Source organism: Lithobates pipiens, unplaced genomic scaffold, assembly GCF_037356315.1.
Source record: "Lithobates pipiens isolate NorthernLeopardFrog02 unplaced genomic scaffold, aLitPip1_a1.2 Scaffold_23, whole genome shotgun sequence".
NCBI lineage: Eukaryota > Metazoa > Chordata > Amphibia > Anura > Ranidae > Lithobates > Lithobates pipiens.
Window position 1 is genome coordinate 266,586,454 of NW_027507785.1, and position 21,657 is coordinate 266,608,110.

A 21,657-nucleotide genomic window follows, 5' to 3' on the forward strand; every position below is an offset into this window, starting at 1 on the left:
GACAGATCCCCATTCCATCTCTCTGACAGGGAAGTAATCGTACTAGTAATCAGGAACAGAGATCTCTCTATTCCCTGTCACTACACTGGCCCCACAGTTAGAAACACCTCCCTAGGGAACACTTAACCCCCTTCATCGCCCTAGTGTTAACCAATCAATATACGCTTATTGCGATTTTTTTTTTTTTTACACCAAACATATGTAGAAGAGTACATATTGGCCTAAACTGATGAAGAAATGTGTTTACTTAAAAATCCACCAAAAGAAAAGCTCCATTTGTGTGTGTGTTTCGGAGGGGGGAGTGAAATTTTGAGTACGCCGCATAACCGCACAATTATAAATATCAGTTAAGAGCAATGCAGTATCGCAAAAAATTGACTGGTCATTAAGGGGGAAAAACTTCCGGTCCTTAAATGGTTAATGCATCTTATGCATTAAGGTAAAAAACCTTGAGGGTGCATCTCCCCTTCAGACCTAATACTTACCCGAGCCCAATCTCGATCCAGCGATGTGCATGAAAGCAGTGGCTCGCCCTTGTCTCGCGCACCTCATTGGCCCACATAGCAGCGGAAGCCCTTTGCTCCTGCTGTTGTCAATCACAGCCAGTAAGCCAATGAGGAGAATTGGGTTGGGGCCAAGCCTGTGCTGTGTGTCTGGACAAAAGTCCATTCACAGGAGTGCAGCTCGGCTATTGGGGGTACGTGGCGGGGGGGGGGGGGGCAGGAGGTAGGGAACCCAAAAAGAAGAGGATCAGGGGTGCTCTGTGCAAAAAAAAAAAAAAAAAAAAAAAAAAAAAACACTTTTACACAGAGCAGGCAAGTATGTTTGTTAAATTAAAAAAATTGCAACCTTTTAGAACCTCTTTAACACAAGCGTAACCAGATTTCAATAGCAAAAGACAACACATCTCCAACTAGGGCTGCAACTAACGATTATTTTCATAATCGATTAGTTGGCCGATTATTGTTTCGATGAATCGATTAATCGGTTAATAACCTTAAAAAAAGAGTGGCGTACAAGTTAGTTAATATGTAAAGTTAAAAAAAAAAGGCAATTTATTCTTAAATATCTCTATATACAGTGGTGAATATAAATAACCAACTATATGGTTAGGGAGCAAAATATCTAATCCACTCTGAGAATAACAGACAGAAGAGATATACTGTATATATTAGAGGGGAAATACTGTATATACCATTAGAGGAGAGATATACCGTATATACCATTAGAGGAGAGATGTACTGTATATACCATTAGAGGATATATAGTGTATATACCATTAGAGGATATATAGTGTATATACTATTAGAGGAGATATACTGTATATACTATTAGAGGATATATACTATTAGAGGATATATACTGCATATACTATTAGCCCTTGTACACACGGTCGGAGATTCCGACAACCAAATCCGTCGGATTTTGTCCGAAACTGTTGCATACACACGGTCGGACAAAGTTGTCGAAAAATCCGATCTTTCAGAACGTGATGACGTAATTTCGTTACGATGGGACTACGTTCAGGCTAGTAGCCAATAGCTTTGATGTAGGAATTTGATCTGAGCATGCGTGGCACTTTGTCCGATCGGAATTCTCTACACATGATCGGAGTATGTCCGATCGGAGCATTTTGTCAGAAAATATTTCCAGCAAGTTGGAAAATTTGGTCCGACGGATATTCCGATGGAAACAGTCCGATGCATACCATACACAGTCGGAATATCCGACAAAACGGTCCGATAGGACACATTCCGACGGAATCTCCGACCGTATGTACAAGGGCTTAGAGGATATATACTGCATATACTATTAGAGGAGCGATATACTATTAAAAGGGTCAATCTGGTAAATATCATCAGACTCTAACTTTAACCCCATTTTGTTACTGGCTGATTAATCGATTATGAAAATAGTAATCGATTAATTTCATAATCGATTAGTTGTTTCAGCCCTATCTCCAACGTTAGTCATTGACAGAAATTCTCAAAACTTTTTTTGTTATCAAAAGCAGTTTGAAAGTGGCTGCAATTCCTGGTAAGACCAGAACAAAATAAGTGCACATTCAGACAAAAGCTGACATAACGCGTGACTTCCACATCTCTCCTGCATAAAGCAGTCACATAGAGTTCAAGAGAAACCAGTGAGCACTGTAGGGGACCCAGTAATGCGACACTCCTGGAAGCAGGGTTGCTCAGAAAACTGCAAGGAGCAGTTCCTCAACACTGCAGTGAGGCTCAGTGGCATTAGAACTTCCTATATACAAACAACTCTTTTCTAACAACTGTTTTACCTTCTATTTTGATGACAGAGCCCTTTTAAAAAGGCAATATGTCCACACTGAGAAACTGTGCTCTAATTTCCAAAGATGATATGTAGTACCTTCGATCTGGCCAGAATATTGGAAAAACTACTTTCCCATATACGGACACCTCCTGTGTATATCACTGCAGAAACTTTAATGTAGTGACCGATCTTGGCATGATGGGCTGGGCACATCACAACAAGATTTTCTCAAACACAGTTGGGTAAATAGTGAAACGTTACCATATGCACCACAAAGCTGTACTTTACACTGACACACACAGCAAGCTTAGTCAACAGGCTGAAAAAGCCCTCACCAGTTTATAACACAAATACATTTAGTAGCATTTTGCAGAAAAGAGACAAATCACCCCCTACCATCAAAACAACTTCTAGCTTAAAAAAGGTAGGGAAAAAATGACTTAAAATTTCCAGACTAGCCACAGAACTTATGATCAAAGAAAAAAGTAGATCAATAGAAAATATAGGTGCAAGGCACAAAGAGAAAAAAACGACATACCTCGGTTGATCCTGCCAGTCATTTCCAAATACCTGCAATAAATAAAAAAATAAAAGTGAGGGTCAATAATAGCCAGTCCACAGTTCTAAGAGGTGAGGCTCGCCACACCAATACACCACATTTGCATACATGCAAATCCCTGAGTGATCCATTATGGAAATGTTGATACTTGACTTCAGTGTCAAGAGCAGACCCTATACATATCTTTAAACTGCATGGAAAGGCTGCGCACGCACACCTACAGTGTTTGTAGCTGCTGACTTTTAATTTTTTTAAATTAGAGTGCAAGGCAATTTCAATGTGCTGGTATGCATCACATACTAGCGCATTATGAGAAACTTACCTTAGAACAAAGCCTTCCAACGCCATGCTATCGCAGCTGACATCTTCCTCCTGCTACACGAATGGCCGGGGGCACAATGACACCACTTACGGCAAGGGCTCCAAAGGTCCGGCGCTGTACGCCGGACCTTCAGTGCGCATGCACTGGTGATGTCATTGACTGTATGCACTCTGAATAGCTCCTAAACAGTGCAAGTTTAGAAGATGTTCACAGTACCTGTAGGTAGAAGTGGTGTAACAGAGTTTACTATCCCTTTAAAGTAATGGCATTGCCTAGTTCAGTGATGGCGAACCTTGGCACCCCTGATGTTTTGGAACTACATTTCCCATGATGCTCAAACACTCTGCAGTGCAGTTGAGCATCATGGGAAATGTAGTTCCAAAACATCTGGAGTGCCAAGGTTCGCCATCACTGGCCTAGTCTGATTTCCCTGCACATCATGGGTTGCGCATTGTACATGCAGGTAAAGCTGGCTTAATTTCCTGGCTGGAGGACGTCCAATATAATCTAAAGCTTTGTACACTAGTAGTGGCAGCTCAGGTCGGAGCTTCTGTACCAACAATCCGATGATAGTACAGTAATCTCCACTGCGGTGCTATTGTGGTCTAATAGGAGGGCCATCCTCCTCGACGACCACCCCAGCCCCCCCCCCCCCCCCAAAAGAACACTCTGGTCAGCGCTCTCAGTCATTGGTTGAGAGAGCTTCAAGAGAAGCCAGCCAAATGACCAGCTTCTGTCAGACTAGCTGCCATACACACGGGCCAAATGTATTCCAGTTTCTATTGAACTGGCCGATACCATCCGACATTCAGCTCATGTGTACTAGACTTAACTCTTTCCCCCTCAGCCTAATCCTCTTCATTCAAATGATTTCAGTTCAATCATGAAGGCTCAACTTCGCATGTGGCCATTACATAGGACAGTCTGCATACAAATGCTGTCTGCCTAGGAATGCCAAGTCCTTTAGGCTGACATCCACCTATCGAGGCCTTCTGATATCTGCATAACTCTTACCAAGCATTAGCCCCCTGCTTGTATCGGGGCTAAGGGTTCTTCAGAGTACTGAGGCAGGGTTCTGTGGCATTTTCAGGAACCTATCTACAGTACCCCACTGGCCTCTCCCACCAACCATGACCTGCCTGCATTGCACAGAGATCTAATAACCCAGTCTCTGTATTGGGGGGGGGGGGGTGTCTTCGTAAAGCTGGACTTTGCTTCTTCATGTCAGAGCTTTGTGTATGGGAGGAGAACAATGAGCATTACAGTATGAACATCCCCAAATCTCACTCCGCAGCCATAATGTTAGAAGTCTGAGGCAGCAGTGCCTTAGCTTCACACCTCAGACAAAGCTATGGGGGTACAAGCAGGAAACAGAGGACCAAAAAAAAAAAAAAAGTAATATATATATATATATATATATATATATATATATATATATATATATATATATATATATATATATATATATATATATATATATATATATATATATATATATATATATATATATATATATAGAAAATTTTCAGGTTACTGCTTAGGCACAATTTACATTTTATAATTATAACAACATTTCTAGAAGTTCCCAACATAGTAAATCTATGCTTTTTTTTGATTATAAAAGCATGATATAATGTATGTGTCAAAATCAGTAGAGTCTACTATCTGTAAGATTTTGATTCACTTATATTTGCATAGAGATCGGTGTTCTGGGCTTGCTGACCCACCAACCCAGAGCATCAAACAATGCAATGCAGAGGGACTACTTGGAAAGTTGCAGCTGTAGTAGAAAGCAAGCGCTTCTTACTACAGTGTAGTGCTGGCTCCTGTCCCATGCTGAGTGATACCAACTGCACTCCACATTATACACCCCAGCTATCATTCTCCAGAGTGGTGCCAGCAGCAGCAAAAGAGGAGATCTTAAGGTCAGTGTGAAGCAATATACAGGATATAATAGTATAGTGCTGCTTTCACAGTGGTGTGCTGCAGTTTACCCACATCGCGGCACAGTGCACATGCAGCTTTCCTGCGCTTAGCAATAGACTAAAAGTGCACCAAAACTCTTGAATGCGGAATATAATTGAAGTCTATGGTGATGAGCCGCTAACCCAGGAAAGTCGCAGATGCAGCAGCCTTATAGGGGCCCAGAACAGTAAAGGGTCATTTGCAGTTCGGGGGGTGGTAAAAGCCCATATTTAAGATATATTTTTACCACTGCAACTGCACCCCCCTTTGGCATGCAATTCACACGATTGCAACACGGTAGTACGGCAATTAGGAGGTTTAAATCAAGTCTGAAGAGGTAAACACTGGGTGACACTGTCCGATTATGTTTGACTTCTCCCATGATGGTCAGGTAGATCGTCACCTCTTAAAGGTCGCCTACCTCCCATGTAGACTGTTTTAACAGTTAAACTGTATTTAACTAGACTGTTAAATTGTGAAACCTCAATTGCCACCACTTATGAATCCTCTGGAGAAAAATTTTGTATCTTTTCTCCTAAAAAGTCACATAGGAATCCTGGGCCTGTTTGCTCCCACACTGCATTGGCAGTGATCTTACCATGGTCCAAGTACCTGGCATTGACAGAGTCTTATGTGAATGTTGCTGAACTACATCTTCCAGTATTTAGCAATACACAAGCAAAAAAAAAAAAAAAATTGCTTAATTTACAAATAGAAGAATGAAAGTGTTCACAACTGATAGAAAACTGGATTTTTTAAGGTTTCTTCAAACCTCAATTCCACAAAACCGCTGTAAAGAAAGTACTTGCATCTGCTGACTGTCAGCTTGGGACACTCACAACAGCTAAGGCTGCCAAACAATACAGACACTGTGCCAAATCCGTGTCGTCTTATAAACCGTATCCATCACGAGATACACTTACATTTCAAACTAGCAGCTTTTAGCTTTCCCAGGGGAAGAATATTAAATGCAAGCCATGTGAATAAGACATTAGAACGCCGCCTAAGATCCTACGTCTACATAGTCATAAGACAAGTGATGTAAGGTGTTTATAAAAGAATTTCATCATTTCTCTTCTGAGAAACAGTACAGGTTTGACAGACTTCTAATAGGTGATGAGCGGCACTCACACACCTCAGTGAACAGGCTGTGTGGGGTCGGTATCCTAAGAAACCAGGATGCAGTATCGATCAAGTGGCTGCCATCCAATCATTAGAAATATAGTGTATCTGTAGTATGCAAAGGGTACTAATACTAAAAAATATAATCTATGGACCTTTGGTTTTTAACAGGCTCATACCAAGGCTGTCCATAGAGGACTTGTATTTTTTCCTGATCAATCAGTAGGCACAAGCAATGGAATGCTCCCTGCTGGGATTTTGTATTCTGACAGCTAGACTCCACCATTGTCAGAATACACTGATCAGTGGCTGCTGCCAGCTGATCATAAACATTTTCCAATAAGCCCGTTCAACAGAAGTTGATCATTAGATCGACTCCTTGCAAGTGGGAGTGGCCACAACTGGATTGATATTCAGCCAGTCCCTGCCGAAGTGGCCAAATCTGACTCCATCTTTGGCCAGCTTAAAGCTGAACTCAAGGACCTCGGCCACTTTGTAAAATATTCAAGCATACTATGAGTCAAGTCCAATGAGGTGCATATCACCTCATGAACTTCTCTAACTTACAGTATCTCTCATTTATATCTGACAGTATTTGGGAGCCAAGGATAGCTGGTCCTTCTGGTCGCTGCTCCTTCATTTGCAGGGTCACATGCAGCTGTGTTTGCACCTCCCCTAATCCTACCCACCCAATCAGAGCACTTTGTATCATGTTATTGTATTCACAACATACAAAGGCTTTTGAGAATCAACAGCGGGGGGGGGGGCTAATTATTGGGAGCTCCATAAAACTGTCAGATGTAACTAAAGAAGGTGGCATGCACCTCCATGGATTTTACTCATAGTACGTCTTAACATTTGACAATGTGCCTGAATTCCCGGAGTTCAAGTGATGAAGCCATTTCCCCACAGCCACTAATTAGGATCAAGCTTTAAACAGTCTGCGTACTCTTTATGCACATAGTGTCAGATGATCTGTAAAATAGGAGGAGTTTTGACTTACAATTACACGGTGAACGGCAATCTGGTCAACCTGTACATTATAAAGAGAAAAAAAAAAACAAACACACATATATATATATATATATATATATATATATATATATATATATATATATATATATATATATATATATATGTCTGCAAACCATTAGCCAAAAATCTTGCAAGGAGTCTAGTGTCTAGTACAGTAACCCATGGCAATCCACCAGAATTCAAATTAGCTGTATAAAAGATCCAAATTGTTGCTCCAGCTACTACCCTTTGCAATATCCTCCCCATGCCATTTTACTCAAGCCAACTGTAAGACATCAATATTGTGCAAGTGACCAAATACAAGCCTCCAATCAAGTGAATGGTTGGTAGAGGCAGCTCGCAGATTTGCATTTTTTGTGTGCTAAAGGTAGATCAAAGCGCTAACCACAAATCATGATTTTCAGTTGTGCCTGTTTACACCCAAGGGTAGGGTCACTTAAAGCTTGTTGCATAGTACACAGGCTTCGTTGGTACTTTTAACCATTTTTGGCCCCATTTGGCTTCAATGAGAATTGCATTAAAAAAATAAAAACATTTTTTTTCCTTTGTGAACTAGCTTTCCACTTGCTAAAAAAAAAAAAATTACAAATAAAAAGCAAAAACAATGCAAGGAAGATTTTACCCCTTTCATGACCAGGCCAATCTTTGCAATTTGGCAGCATGCTACTTTAACTGTTAATTGCGCGGTCATGCAACACTGTACACAAACGAAAGTTTGTATCATCTTTGGGGGTATTTGATCACCACTGGGTTTTTGTTGTTGTTTGCAATATAAAAATGAGACACCGAAAAGTTTGAACAAAATATTTTTTACTTTCCACTATTAAAACGAATACATTAAAAAATAAAATTTAATAGATTTAGATCAAAAAGTATTCTGCTACATGTCCAATATTAAAAAAAAAAAAAAAAAAAAAAAAAAAAAAGGCAAAATCCCAATAAGTGTATATTAATTGGATTAGGTGAAAATTATAGCTTCTACAGACTATGGTATATTTACTGGAATTTCTATTTTTTTACTACTTCTAATGGCGGTAATCAGCGACGTATAAAATAGGACTGCAATAGTGCGGCAGGAAATCTCACACTAACTGATGCTTGGGGGGGACCCGATACATCTCCAGTGATATTACAACGGTGATAATACTATACAGTGTCTGTACTAATGACACAAGCTGAGAAAGAGAAAACATCTAGGGCAATCAAAGGTTTAAATGTGTGTAATGTTTGTAAAGTGCGCCCCTTTTACTATTAGTCCTCTAAGTTTCTCATCCCTGCTTTGCAGGGATGAGAAACGGACAAATCGCTCCTTACAGAGCTGTGTTTATGAACATACAGTAGAGCTCTGGGCTGTGATTGTACACAGCCAGTCAGCAGGTCCCAGCCATGAATCATTGGCAGGGACTTGCCGACAGGCTCCCGCTGTGTACAATCACAGGGGGTGGGGGGGATCGCGCTAAACCCGGAAGTAGCCAGCGAAGTACGGGTACGACGGTTTGCCTGCACTACGTTGCAGGCGGGAAGTGGTTAAAAGAAAAAAAAAGAAAAAAATTACAAACTTTGTTGCCAAAGTGCATCCATTAAAGATCACTGCAGGTAAATCGCTGGCTGTGCGGACAGCCACGACCTGCCACAGAAGTGTACAGGGCTCAACAGCTGCAGCTAGCCACTCAGGTGGAAAATTCAGCAGCAAAATTCTTGCAGCCGTTATCCGCAGCAGGGCTAGTCGCCCATGCAAATGTAGCTTTATACCAGTGATCATTATAAGAAGGATAGAAAAATGAGAAATCCAAAATGTTAGAGTTGTCACTGCAACAAAAGATGGGGGATTTCCCCTCACGTCTTGCTGCGTTTCTGTATAGAAATTGAAAGAAAGCTCCCAATGAAACACAGTGGAGAAGAAAAAATAAATAAAAACCTGACACAGTTTGACAGGATTTAACCATACCCTATTCTACGTAAGGCAAAAATAAAAATAAAGTACATCTTTAAGCAAAGGCAATTCCATGATATGTTAAACTACATAAACACTTGTTTTTTGTCGTTGCTGGTGATTACAATGGTGGTGGCGCAGGTAAACACAGATCCCAAATCATGCCTCACCATCATTAAAGCCAAAAACACAACTAAGTCTTATGCAGGCCATACACGGTCGAATTTCGAACGAATTTTTTTTCAAAATCTGAAAATTCGTTTTTTTTGTGATCCGATGATGCCACCATTGATTTTCGAAATTCGGTCGACCAAGCCTTCAATTTCACCTCATGTTGCTACAGAAAAGAATTTTCTAAAAATTTCCAACATGTCCGATTCCTCAAATTTTATCTCCGCACGAAAATCGGCTGTTGCTGCAGCCCACTAATGGTGCGAAATTCATACGAAAATTCTTAGATACGATTTTTGAAAGAAAATTCTTTCGAAATTCGAACCGTGTATGGCCGGCATTAAACAAAAGACCACTTTTCCCAATCCACCCACCCACCCCTTTTTATTTTACTTTTTTTTTTAAGGCTGCCACTTGAAAAACATATCTTATTACCAAACAGCATCAAGTTTAAACTAATGCTAGAAACAGTTTAACAAATTACTCCAGAAAGTAAACAGCGCAACATATAAAAACTGACACTTCGTATTTAAACCGCTAAAGTTCTCACCATCAAGCACAAATGTGTCATTTGTAACAAGCGTTCAGAAACGAAGTACTCACAAAAGGCAATATTTAGACGTTATGTATCAATAAACGGTCCCCAGGATAGGTATTTATATAAGCCAGGGGTAGGCAACATTTTGAGCACAGTGTGATGAAAAACGTTTTCAAAGAAATTGAGCGTGCCGATTTTATAACAAAAAAAATTTCAACTTCACACTCAATCACACAAAGAATTTTTATAAGTAAATGCTGTAAACTACTTAAAATAGTGAGAAATTAACATCCTGCACTCTCACACCTCAGATCAGCCCCAATTCCTGCAACTCCACACTTCAGATCACTGTTCCCCCCCCCCCCCCACCCTGCACATCTTCCCCACCCCTGAACTATCTTCTCATCTGTTTTAACACTGTAACCCCCCTGCCGCTCTCTTGCCCCACCACTGTAACCCCCCCTGCCGCTCTCCTGCCCCACCACTGTAGCCCCCCCTGCCGCTCTCCTGCCCCACCACTGTAACCTCCCCTGCCGCTCTCCTGCCCCACCACTGTAACCCCCCCTGCCGCTCTCCTGCCCCACCACTGTAACCCCCCCTGCTGCTCTCCTGCCCCACCACTGTAACCCCCCCTGCTGCTCTCCTGCCCCACCACTGTAACCCCCCCTGCTGCTCTCCTGCCCCACCACTGTAACCCCCTGCTGCTCTCCTGCCCCACCACTGTAACCCCCCTGCTGCTCTCCTGCCCCACCACTGTAACCCCCCTGCTGCTCTCCTGCCCCACCACTGTAACCCCCCTGCTGCTCTCCTGCCCCACCACTGTAACCCCCCTGCTGCTCTCCTGCCCCACCACTGTAACCCCCCTGCTGCTCTCCTGCCCCACCACTGTAACCCCCCTGCTGCTCTCCTGCCCCACCACTGTAACCCCCCTGCTGCTCTCCTGCCCCACCACTGTAACCCCCCTGCTGCTCTCCTGCCCCACCACTACACCTCCTTCACATCTGTGCCACTGCTCTACCCCCCTGCTTTTCAGCCCCAACACAGAACCCCCCTTCTCATCTGCCCCAACACTGAACCCCCCTGCTCATCTGGCACAAAAATGAAACCCCCTTCTCATCTCTTCCACCACTGTACATCTGCCCCACCGCTGTAACTTCCTGCTCCACCACTGAACCCCTCCAGCTTATTTTCCCCACTGCTGTACCCTCCTGCTCATCTGCTCCATCACTGTACTCTCTTATCTATGATGTGCTTGATATGTAGAGTGGTGAAAGGAAGCAGAGATGAAACTTCTACCTGTCCTGGCACACTCAACCTGCTGATCCACCTCTCGCACCCAGCTCACGTGCTTGTATGTCATGTCACATACCAGCATATGGAATGGATGCGCAATGGAAGAGCTCAGGTCAGGGGCATTTTCTGAAAGCAGTGAGCCTGTGTGTAGGATCATAAGTCAGGCCCCCGCAGCTGAGAAAGTGGTTGGATGCGATTTTCATTGCGCTTAATACTGGCCATGGCTTAAAGGGACAGAGTGCCGGGGTTCAGTAGTAAGTGACAGAAAGGTTCAGGATTAAGTTCAACAGTAATTCCACAAACTGTCACCCGATTGTGATTTTCATCTTCCTCCAGATGGTGAGTGGGGCTAGCAGGACTGATTGGCTTTAGCAGTGGCCAAGACAGTCCTCCTGGAAACAGTGACCACCCCCAGGAGAACTGCACTCAATCTCTTCCCTGTCACAAAAGCTGACGATAGCAGCTACAGCAATTAGAGAAACAATGTTTCCCATCTTTTACAATGTGTGGGGGCACAGTGCCTCCCCCTCCGTGCAGGTTAGGTGTGGGGAATTCTGAAATTGGAATACGTTAGTGTCTCGCTGACACTTCCCTGCGCTGCTCTGCTGATGGGGAGGGAGTTGAGTGCTGGCAAAAGAAGCTTTGTGTGCCGGAGGTTGCCCTAATATAAGCATTTGACTGTAGCACAAATATGAGTTTGGGAAGGTAAAAATCACCCTTGTCTCATATTAAGAGCATAAAAAGTGCTAACATTGCTCATAACAACCAGATTTGTATCTATGGTCAAAAAAACTACTAAATTCATTTCCACATCGCATGTCTATGACCTCGAAGTTTGTAAACTTAAAGTGTTGGTAACCAAAAAAAAAAAAAATGTATAATAAGATCTTGCTGTATAGCACAGTGCTCATGCTATGTCATTTTCCCCTTCCTATCTTGAAAAATACCTGGTTGATCCTGACAATTGCGGTGTCCCTGTCTTTGTTGACCATGGTAATCATAGTTAGCCAGATTGAAAAAAAATAAAAAAAACAAAGACAAGTCCATCCAATTAAAATAAAACACAATCCTATATACACAATCCTTCACCTACAGTTGATCCTGAGGAAGGAGAAAAAACCCAGCAAGCAGAGGAGGTTCGCACCCGCTCTGTGCAATTCCATTGCACAGAGCAGGTACATAAAGACAGGTTATTTTTTCTATTTTACCTTTACAATTGGTACAGCTCAACACATTTACTTCCCTGAATGTGACATGTATTCACAATACCCTGTGAGTAGTTAGTGCTGTGTCACATTTCACGGAGCCTGCGTTCTGCACTACAGCGGTGCCAAGAAGGGTTTCAGGAAGCAGGGTCAGTACAGGCATTTTTACTTGCAGATGGCAAGGTACCATGGGATATGCAGTCCTTAAAAATCAAAAGTAAACAGCAGAGGAGAAGCAGCAAAGTATGCAGGGAATCGAGGAAGATGTGGAGAGAGACTACCAGCATGTCTGCATACCACCAGTGTGAAGGCTCATTTTTATCACTTTTAGGCCTCATGCACACAGGAAGTTCAAAACTCTGCTTTTACAGGCGTTTGACTTTTTTCTGCCTCTAAATGCCCCTCTACGTTAGCCTCAATACACATATGCATCTACAAAACGATGTACCCGTACGTCTGTACTTTGAAGCTAAATACCGGGGTTATGGCAGCAGCTAGCTAGTATTTTTGGGAACGCCATGCATTTCTCTTTAAGATAAAAGTGGTCTCCATGGCGGATTCGCAGCGAGATCACTTATCGTGGCGGGAGAGGTGCCCATCCCCCTTCCGCCATGCTCCGGTCATCTCCGCCACTTACCGAATGTGCCAGTAGCGGCAGAGACGATCGTGTCCTCTCCCGTGGATGCCTGGCTGCCGACTGAGGGGAAAGATGGCCCCTGCTTGGCTCCATGGCATGGGAGGGCGGAAGCGATGTAAAACGTCACTTCTGCCCATAGCTCAAAAAAAAAAAAAAAAAATTATATTTTATATTATTGCACTTTAGTGTAAATAATAGATCTGAAGTCTTTTTGACTCCAGATATCGCATTTAAGAAGTTGTTTCATGCTTATTTTCTATTACAAGGGATGTTTACTTTCCTTGTAATAGGAACAAAAAAAATCTAATAAAAAATTGGGTCACTTTTATTCCTATTAGGAGGAAAGTAAAGATCCCCTGTAATAGAAAAGAAGCATGAAACAACCTCTTAAAGCGGGAGTCCGCGTTTTTTTTTTTTTTTTTTTAAAAGCCAGCAGCTACAAATGCTGCAGCTGCTGACTTTTAAAATAGTGACACTTACCTGTCTAGCGCGCCCGCGATGTCGGTACCCGAAGCCGATCTCTTGATCGTCTCTCGGGTGCTGCCGCCGCCATCTTCAGTATGGGAATCAGGAAGTGGAGCCTTTCGGCTTCATTTCCCGGTTCCCTACTGTGCATGCGCGAGTCGCGCTGTGCAATAAGGATGGACCCGCTGCCTCTGGGATCTGTGTGTTTCCCAGCAGGCAGCGGGGGACTTTCGGAAAGGGGCGTAATCTACGCCCCTTTCCGCAGAGAGCTATCCCGGAAGTGGGTGCAGATACCTGTACTGTACAGGTACCTGCACCCCCCTCCCCCCCTGAAAGGTGCCAATTGTGGCGCCGGAGGGGGGGGGGGGGGATTCCAATGAGAGGAAGGTCCACTTTAGGGTGGAGCTCCGCTTTAAATATGAGATCTGGAGTCAAAAAGACCTCAGATCTCATACACACACACACACACACACACACACACACTAAAAGTGCAATTAAAAATATAAAAATAAAAAAAATCTCCTTTAAGTCTCAAAATGAAAAAGTAAAATAAGAAAAAAAAAAAAATAATTAACACGCCCGGTCCTGATGAGCTCACGCACAGAACACTGTGTTCAAACCACATAACTCAAAACTGGTAACCATCGCCTATGGAGGTTTTTAAGGGTAAAAGTTTGTCGCTAATCCACAAGCGGGCGCAATTGTGAAGAGTGACATGTTGGGTATCAATTTACTTGGCGTAACATCTTCAACAATATAAAAAAAAAATATAAAAAATAATAATATGTAGTTTTACAAACATGTTACTTACCTCCCCTGTGCAGTTAGTTTTGCACAGAGTGGCCCCTAACGTCATCTTCTGGGCACCCCTGGTGGCGCTGGCATCTCCTCCCCACATCGTATAACCCCCTTGAAGAAGCGATCTCCCATGCTCCCGAGTCCAGCATTTGCATCCATAGATGCAGAATGCCTGACTTTGCCCCACCCCTCACATCATTGGATTTGATTGACAGCAGCCAATGGCTGTGTTGCTATCAATCTATCCAATCAAGAGCCGAGACAATGGGCAGAGGGGAAGAGCGCGTCTCCGAGGGAAATACGGGGCTCAGGTGAGTGACAGAGGTTTTCTCACCTTAAAAGGGGTTGTAAAGGTAAAATGTTTTTTCACCTTAATGCATTCTATGCATTAAGGTGAAAAAACATCTGACAGTCCCGTCGCCCCCAGCCCCCCCGTTTTACTTACCTCACCGCTCGAAAGTCCCACGCTCGTCCCCCGACGTCCTTTCCACCGTTCAGCCTGGCCGCTGATTGGCTGGAGTGGATGAAAAGCAGCGCAGCCATTGGCTCGCGCTGCTGTCAATCACATCCACTTACGCGGAGCGCCGGGGGGGCGGGGCCGTGTGATACAGCGAGAGGCTATAGCCGCCGGCTGTATCATGGGAGCGCGCCCGCAGATGCTTCTCAACATGCGAGGGAGCTCGCATGAACGCGAGAAGCACCTGCGGGAGGAAGCCGAGACAGCCGCCGAGGGACCCCAGAAGAGCAGGTTCGGGGCCACTCTGTGCAAAATGAGCTGCACAGTGGAGGCAAGTATAACATGTTTGTTATTTAAAAAAAAAAATAAATTCACTTTACAATCCCTTTAATGCACAGAATGCATTAAGGTGAAAAACCATGAGGGTTTACAAACTAGGGAGGGAAAATGGCTAATTGGGCTCAATTTGGACATTTTCACTTAAGGGCGTACTCACTTTTGTTGCCAGTGGTTTAGACATTAACCACTTCCCGACCAGCGCACGACGATGTACGTCGACAGAATGGCATGGGCAGGCATATTGGCGTACATGTACGTCCAATATTCGTTGCCGCCGTGCCATCGGGAGCGCGCCGCCGGCGGCGCGCTCCCGCGCTGGTCGGGACCCCCGTGAGTCCGGTCGCGGGACCCGCGGACTCGATCGCCGCGGGCATCCCCGCAATCGTCTCACGGAGCGGCCGAATGGAGGAAATGCTGTATAAACAACATTTTCCCATTCTGCCTAGCAACTAGTGACGCTGATCTCTGCTCCATGTGATTGGAGCAGAGATCAGTGTACACTAAATGAAAGCCCAACCCCCCCCACAGTTAGTAACACACCCCTAGGAACACTTAACCCCTACACTGCCACCCACAGGTTAACCCTTTCACTGCCATTTACACAGGTATCACTGCATTTATATAGCAGTGATTACTGTATAAATGACAATGGTCCCAAAAATGTGTCAAAAATGTCCGATGGGTCCCCGACAATGTCGCAGTCACAATAAAAATCGCAGATCGCCGCCATTACTAGTAAAAAAAAAAAAAAAATTATTAATAAAAATGCTATAAAACTATCCCTATTTTGTAAACGCTATAACTTTTACGCAAACCAATCAATAATCGCTTATTGCGATTTTTTTTTACCAAAAATATGTAGAAGAATACGTATCGGCCTAAATTGAGGAAAAAAAAATGTTTTTTGATATATTTTTGGGGGATATTTATTATAACAAAAAGTAAAAAATAATGCGTTTTTTTCAAAATTGTCGCTCTATTTTTGTTTATAGCGCAAAAAATAAAAACCGCAGGGGTGATCAAATACCACCAAAAGAAAGCTCTATTTGTGGGAAAAAAAGGACGTCAATTTTGTTTGGGAGCCACGTCGCACGACCGCGCAATTGTCAGTTAAAGCGACGCAGTGCCGAATCTCAAAAAGTGGTCTGGTCTTTGACCAGCAAATTGGTCCGGTCTGAAACTGGTTAATGGCTGTGTGTTGAGTTATTTTGAGGGACAGCAAGTTTACATTATTATACAAGCTGTTAGAGCTGCACAATTCTGGCCAAAATGAGAATCACGATTTTTTTGCTTAGAATAAAAAAAGATCACGATTTTCGTGAGGCAAAATCTTTCACATTATACAAAATGGGCTAACTTTACTGTTTTTTTTTTGTTTTTTGTTTTTTTTAAATGCATTTGAAAGACCGCTGCACAACTACAGCGCGACATAAAATATTGCAACAACCACCATTTTATCCTCTAGGGTGTCTACTAAAAAAAAAAAAAAAAAATTTATAATATATATATATTATCGGCGTATGACACGCGCCCCAAGTTTAGGGGGAATTTAAAAGAAAAAAACTTTTAGGAGGGAAGTTTAAGGAAAAAAAACTTACATTTAAATGCCCATCAATGCAGCCTCGTCAGTCACTCGCAGCCTTGCAATGCAGCCTCGTCAGTCACTCGCAGCCTTGCAATGCAGCCTCGTCAGTCATTTGCAGCCTTTTCTGTGGCTTTGTCATTTAAAAATGGCGCCACCGAGATACAGAGCGGATGTCCTGTGTATCTCGGCGGCGCTCGGTAGTTCTCGCCGGCTTTTGGCCATTTTCGGCCACAGTCGGCCGTTCTCGGCGGCTTTCAGCTTTCCAAAAGCCGCAGAGAACGGCCGAGTGTGGCCAAAAATACCCCCGAAGCTGCAGAGAGCGGCAGAAGGTTAAAAATTGGGGGGGGGAATCTGCATATAATATGCACCCCCACTTCCCCCTGAGATGAGATATAGAGATATATATATATATATATATATATATATATATATATATATATATATATATATATATATATATATATATATATATATATATATATGTGTTCTAGCAAAAAAAGGATTTTAACTTGAAACCAAATGTCAGAAAAAAGGTTTAATGTGTAAGTGGTTACATTTACAATGTTTATACTTAAAGAGGAGTGGCACCTTAAAAAATTATTAAAAGTCAGCAGCTACAAATACTGCAGCTGCTGACTTTTAATAAATGGACACTTACCTGTTCCAGGGTCCAGCGATGTCGGCAGCAGATGACGAGCAATCGCTCGTCTCTCGGTTGCCCCCGCCGCCATCCTCTGTCAGGGAATCGAGAAATGAAGCGCTGCGGCTTCATTGCCCGGTTCCCTACTGCGCATGCACGAGTCACGCTGCACGTCTTCACTGGTTCCCGTTGTGTCCTGGGAACTGTGTGTTTCCCAGAACACAACGGGGGGGGGGGGGGGGGGGCACGCGCCTCTGTGGCTAGCTATTTTTGGAAGTGGGTGCAGATACATGGATTATACAGGTATCTGCACCCCCCTCTCCCCTGAAAGATGCCAATTGTGGCACCAGGGGGGGGGGGGGGGGGGATTCCGATGAGCGGAACTTTAGGGTGGAAGTCCACTTTAAGTTCAACTGACAAAGATTGTTTTGATTCTTGACAGACAGCCCAGTTTTTCTCTTTCTTCTGAGGGCTGTGGCTTCAGAAGAGCAGAGAGAATTCTTTGCATAGAAAGAATTGTGATGCACTTTAGTCAAGATCGCGATAACAATTCTTGACTATTAATTGTGCAGCTCTACAACTGTACACTCACTACTTTACATTGTAGCAAAGTGTAATTTCTTCAGTGTTGTCAAATAAGATAATAAAATATTTACAAAAACGTGAGGGGTGTATTCACTTTTGTGAGATCCTGTATATAAACAGGGAAATGCGATGAGGTTATGTAGAGCGATGAAGTACCCTCAAAAGGAAAGCTCTCCTCTTACATAAAGTATACATGTTACAACAAACACTCGTCTTCACTTGGAGACGGTGGTAACAATTTCATCTTCTTCCAGAGAACTCGGCACGTTATCACAGCAGCCGTTTTGCTATGTGGTCAGCTGAAGGCATATCTTCCCAGCAGCAGGACACTACCCATGACACTGTCATTCTATTCTATGTAAACTCAGTGAGAACATTCCTTGTGTAACTGCAGATGTTACTACATTTTTATCTCATTCAAGTTGTACATGATACGAAAAAAATACTTTTGATATTTGATACTTGGGTAAGCGCTAAAGACAGGAGGTTGAGCTGTAGCTTTAGGCTACATTCACATGGGCAACTAGTTATGCCAGTACAAACGACAATGGCAGGGATCTGCCAAATCCTGCAGCTGTGGCTGTGTTGTACAGGGCTCGGCAGGCGCAGCTAGACATGTGATGGGTTGGGGCTTGGGGGCAACTGCAGCTATCCGTGGCTATCCCAGCGATTACCTGTGGGGATTGCCGATAGACACCCAGGAGAGGAGGTGACATAACCTCTCCCAGTCACCTGTCAAACACTCTCTGAAAAACAATCCTCCATAAATCACTCTTCTGAGGGTATCCCAGGTGTAAAAGAAACCCCAATGCAAGCACCCTGAAATTGCATGCATACAAATCTGTGTTACCTTTACTATTATCCACATTTCATACTACCCATCTTGCCTAGTCTGTTCTTCAGCACTAGTAGGAGGTGATAATAGCAAACATGTATGACATTTGTACAGTTATTAGGCTACATTGACACGTTGGAATAGCAGTACAGTGCACATTAGATATGTTCTACATCAATTGCTATACTTTGGAAGGCACTTTGGGGCCCAAGGGTGGAGCCAGCAGGATTTTTGGTGTTTTTTAATTAAGGCTGGGTTCACACTTGTGCGAACACAGACATATCGCATGTGATCTGCACCGCATTGCTATCTGCGACATGCAAATTAAGCTATACAGTTTGTAGGTCCGATTTCGTATGCATTCGGACCAAAATGGTACAGGACCTTTTTTGGTCCGCACTGGAATCGGATCGCATGGGTGTTCATATTACCACTGAAAGTTAAAATGTCCCGGAGTCCATGTGATAAAACAAAAAGGTGGCAGCTGTCCTCAGAAAGCCAGCTCTGTGGAATAAGCAAACGCAGAACAAGTAGGAAGTGCCACCAGAGTGTAGTATTAATATAAACGGATAGCAAAGATACAGAACACTCACAAGATATCGGTTAAAATATGTTCACCTGATGGTATAGTGTCCTTCTGGTCTCCCATGACGTCCTTGCACTGCATCTACGGCTGCTGGATAGGGAAAGGTCTGCAACGCTTCCTGTGGCCACCAAAAGTCCAATGGAACTAGGGTGGAACACATGGAACTGACATTATTTCCATGCGCCCCATGTCGATTCCGTTGGACTTCCTGGTGGCCACAGGATGTGTTGCAGAACCTTCCCTATCCTGCAGCCATGGATGCAGTGCAAGGACATCATACCATCAGATGAACATTTTTAACCAATATCTTGTGAGTGTTCTGTATCTTTGCTATTTGTTTATATTAATACTACACTCCGGTGGCATGTCCTACTTATTCTGCCTTTGAACATGACTGTTTCTGCCTCTTGTCTTCCTGTGCAGAGTAGCACTCAGTGTGGGAGAAGGAAGGACAGCAGCTGGGCCAAGCAGGTCTTTTCCTTCCTTGTCCAGTCACAGCCTGGAGACGAAAAGGTGACCTGTGTTGCTCTACTTTAGCAGAGAAAAACGAAGTATAAAAAGGCAGTACTCTGCAAATGTTAGGATTGAGCGGACAGAAATAAAACATAGGTAAAACAGCTTCCATATAGACATTTTAAATGATGTAACCATGGTGGATTGCTTTTCAGAAGACGGTACGGCAGTCAGTTAAGGTTTTACTGCCGCCTGTTTTTTTTTTTTTGTTTTTTTTTTTTAAACTTTGTTGCTGAATGGCAATTTTACTTTGCGGGACCATGCTGCAACAGAGAGCCAAGCATTTGGCTTCTGTGTGCGGTGCAGCCTCGTCAAACTCAATGGGAAAGTTTGACAGGCGGTGTCATTTGTCAGACTCAGCAGATGCAATTAAAAACTGCTGCAGCTGCAAAGAAAAGCATGATGATAGCTACAGCATGTGTACAGCCCTGTCAGGCTGTTATGTCAGATTTCCGGTGGAAGAACAGGAGAGCAGCCAAACTGTGGCTCAGTTGCCTGTTTTATAAGCCCTATAGTATTCCTTATTGGTTCACATCCTGCAGTGGTAACGTACACCAATACATACTAAGCAAGTTGGTGTGATGCAGTACCATGTATTTAAATGGCACCCACTGCACCTTGCCAATGGATACGCATAGAACTGCACATGCACTGGACACACATCTGTTGCAAGGTAAATTGAGAAGTCATTCAGAATGAAAGGCTCACATTGCATATAACGTACCACCACTCATTAGCACAGCGAGTTAGTGTGAATGGGCCCCAATGCTGGCCCAAAATTAACACAAACTTAGAGATTTTAATATTTTTAACACTAACAAGGCAAAAAGAAAAAAAAATTAAAAAAGCACAAAGTGTCAATTGCAGAAGAGTGCCAAAATAAGCCTCGATTTCCTAGTGAAAAACTCCCAGTTGGTATAGAACACACACATTTCAAAGAGAAGTGGCACAGAGATCTGTCATGAACAATGCAGCTGCCAAAAACTGCATGGCCTTGGACACTTGCTTATCTTTCAACTTTTCTTCACTTCTGTAAACACAGCCGGGCAGTTTCAGAACAAAACACTTGGTCTGAATTCATGACTAACCAAAGTAAACTTCCAGGTTATTGGCTGGGAGCCAGGAAGAACAACCAGCACTCTTACAGAAGTAAACCCATAACAAGCTTTGAAACTGAAATAAAATATATGTATCCTATCTATCATCTGCACACCAAGGAGCAGCAAGATATGTATCCACTTTAGGGCAATGGCCTTTCTGGCACAGAACACTGGCTCACATTCAAGGGAACTTCAATGATATTGCTCACTCTTTGTTTTGGAAGACAGAAAATAGATTTTCAAGTCAATGACTGGTACACTTTAAAGCGGAGTTCCCGCCAAAAAAATAAAATATATAAAAAAAACACCACAGTAAAAGTCAGCAGCTACAAACACTGCAGCTGCTGACTTTTAAAATAAGGACACTTACCTGTCCAGGGCACCCATGATGTCCTTGTCTGAAGCCAAACGTCCCACAGGCTCTGGCATCTTAAGTAAGGGAATCAGGAAGTGAAGCATTGCGGCTTCACAGCCTTGTTCCCCACCGCACATGCGTGAGTCACTCTGCGCTTTCCGAGTGTTCCCTGCTGTCTTCCCGGACCTGTGCATCTCCCAGAAGACAGCAGGGGGGACGGAGGAGGGGCCAGACATGGCATAATTACTGCATATACTGTGGCACTCTTGCCAGAAATGGGAGAAAATACCTGCATTAGACAGGTATCTACTCCTCCCTGAAAGGTGTCAAATG

The 21,657-nt window shown here is 43.3% G+C and overlaps 1 protein-coding gene across 5 annotated transcripts in view; it reads right to left on the reverse strand.

Moving 5' to 3' along the window:
- Positions 1–21,657, reverse strand: part of RALGPS2 (Ral GEF with PH domain and SH3 binding motif 2) — a 342,255-nt gene that overhangs the window by 305,024 nt on the left and 15,574 nt on the right. For 4 of the 5 annotated variants that reach the window (XM_077453154.1, XM_077453152.1, XM_077453150.1 and 1 more), the window contains exon 2: positions 2,825–2,856. The exons of the other annotated variant lie outside the window; for it this stretch is intronic. The gene's annotated coding sequence lies outside the window, so the exon portion shown is untranslated. The remainder of the gene's footprint in view (positions 1–2,824; positions 2,857–21,657) is intronic. 5 annotated transcript variants of the gene reach the window in all.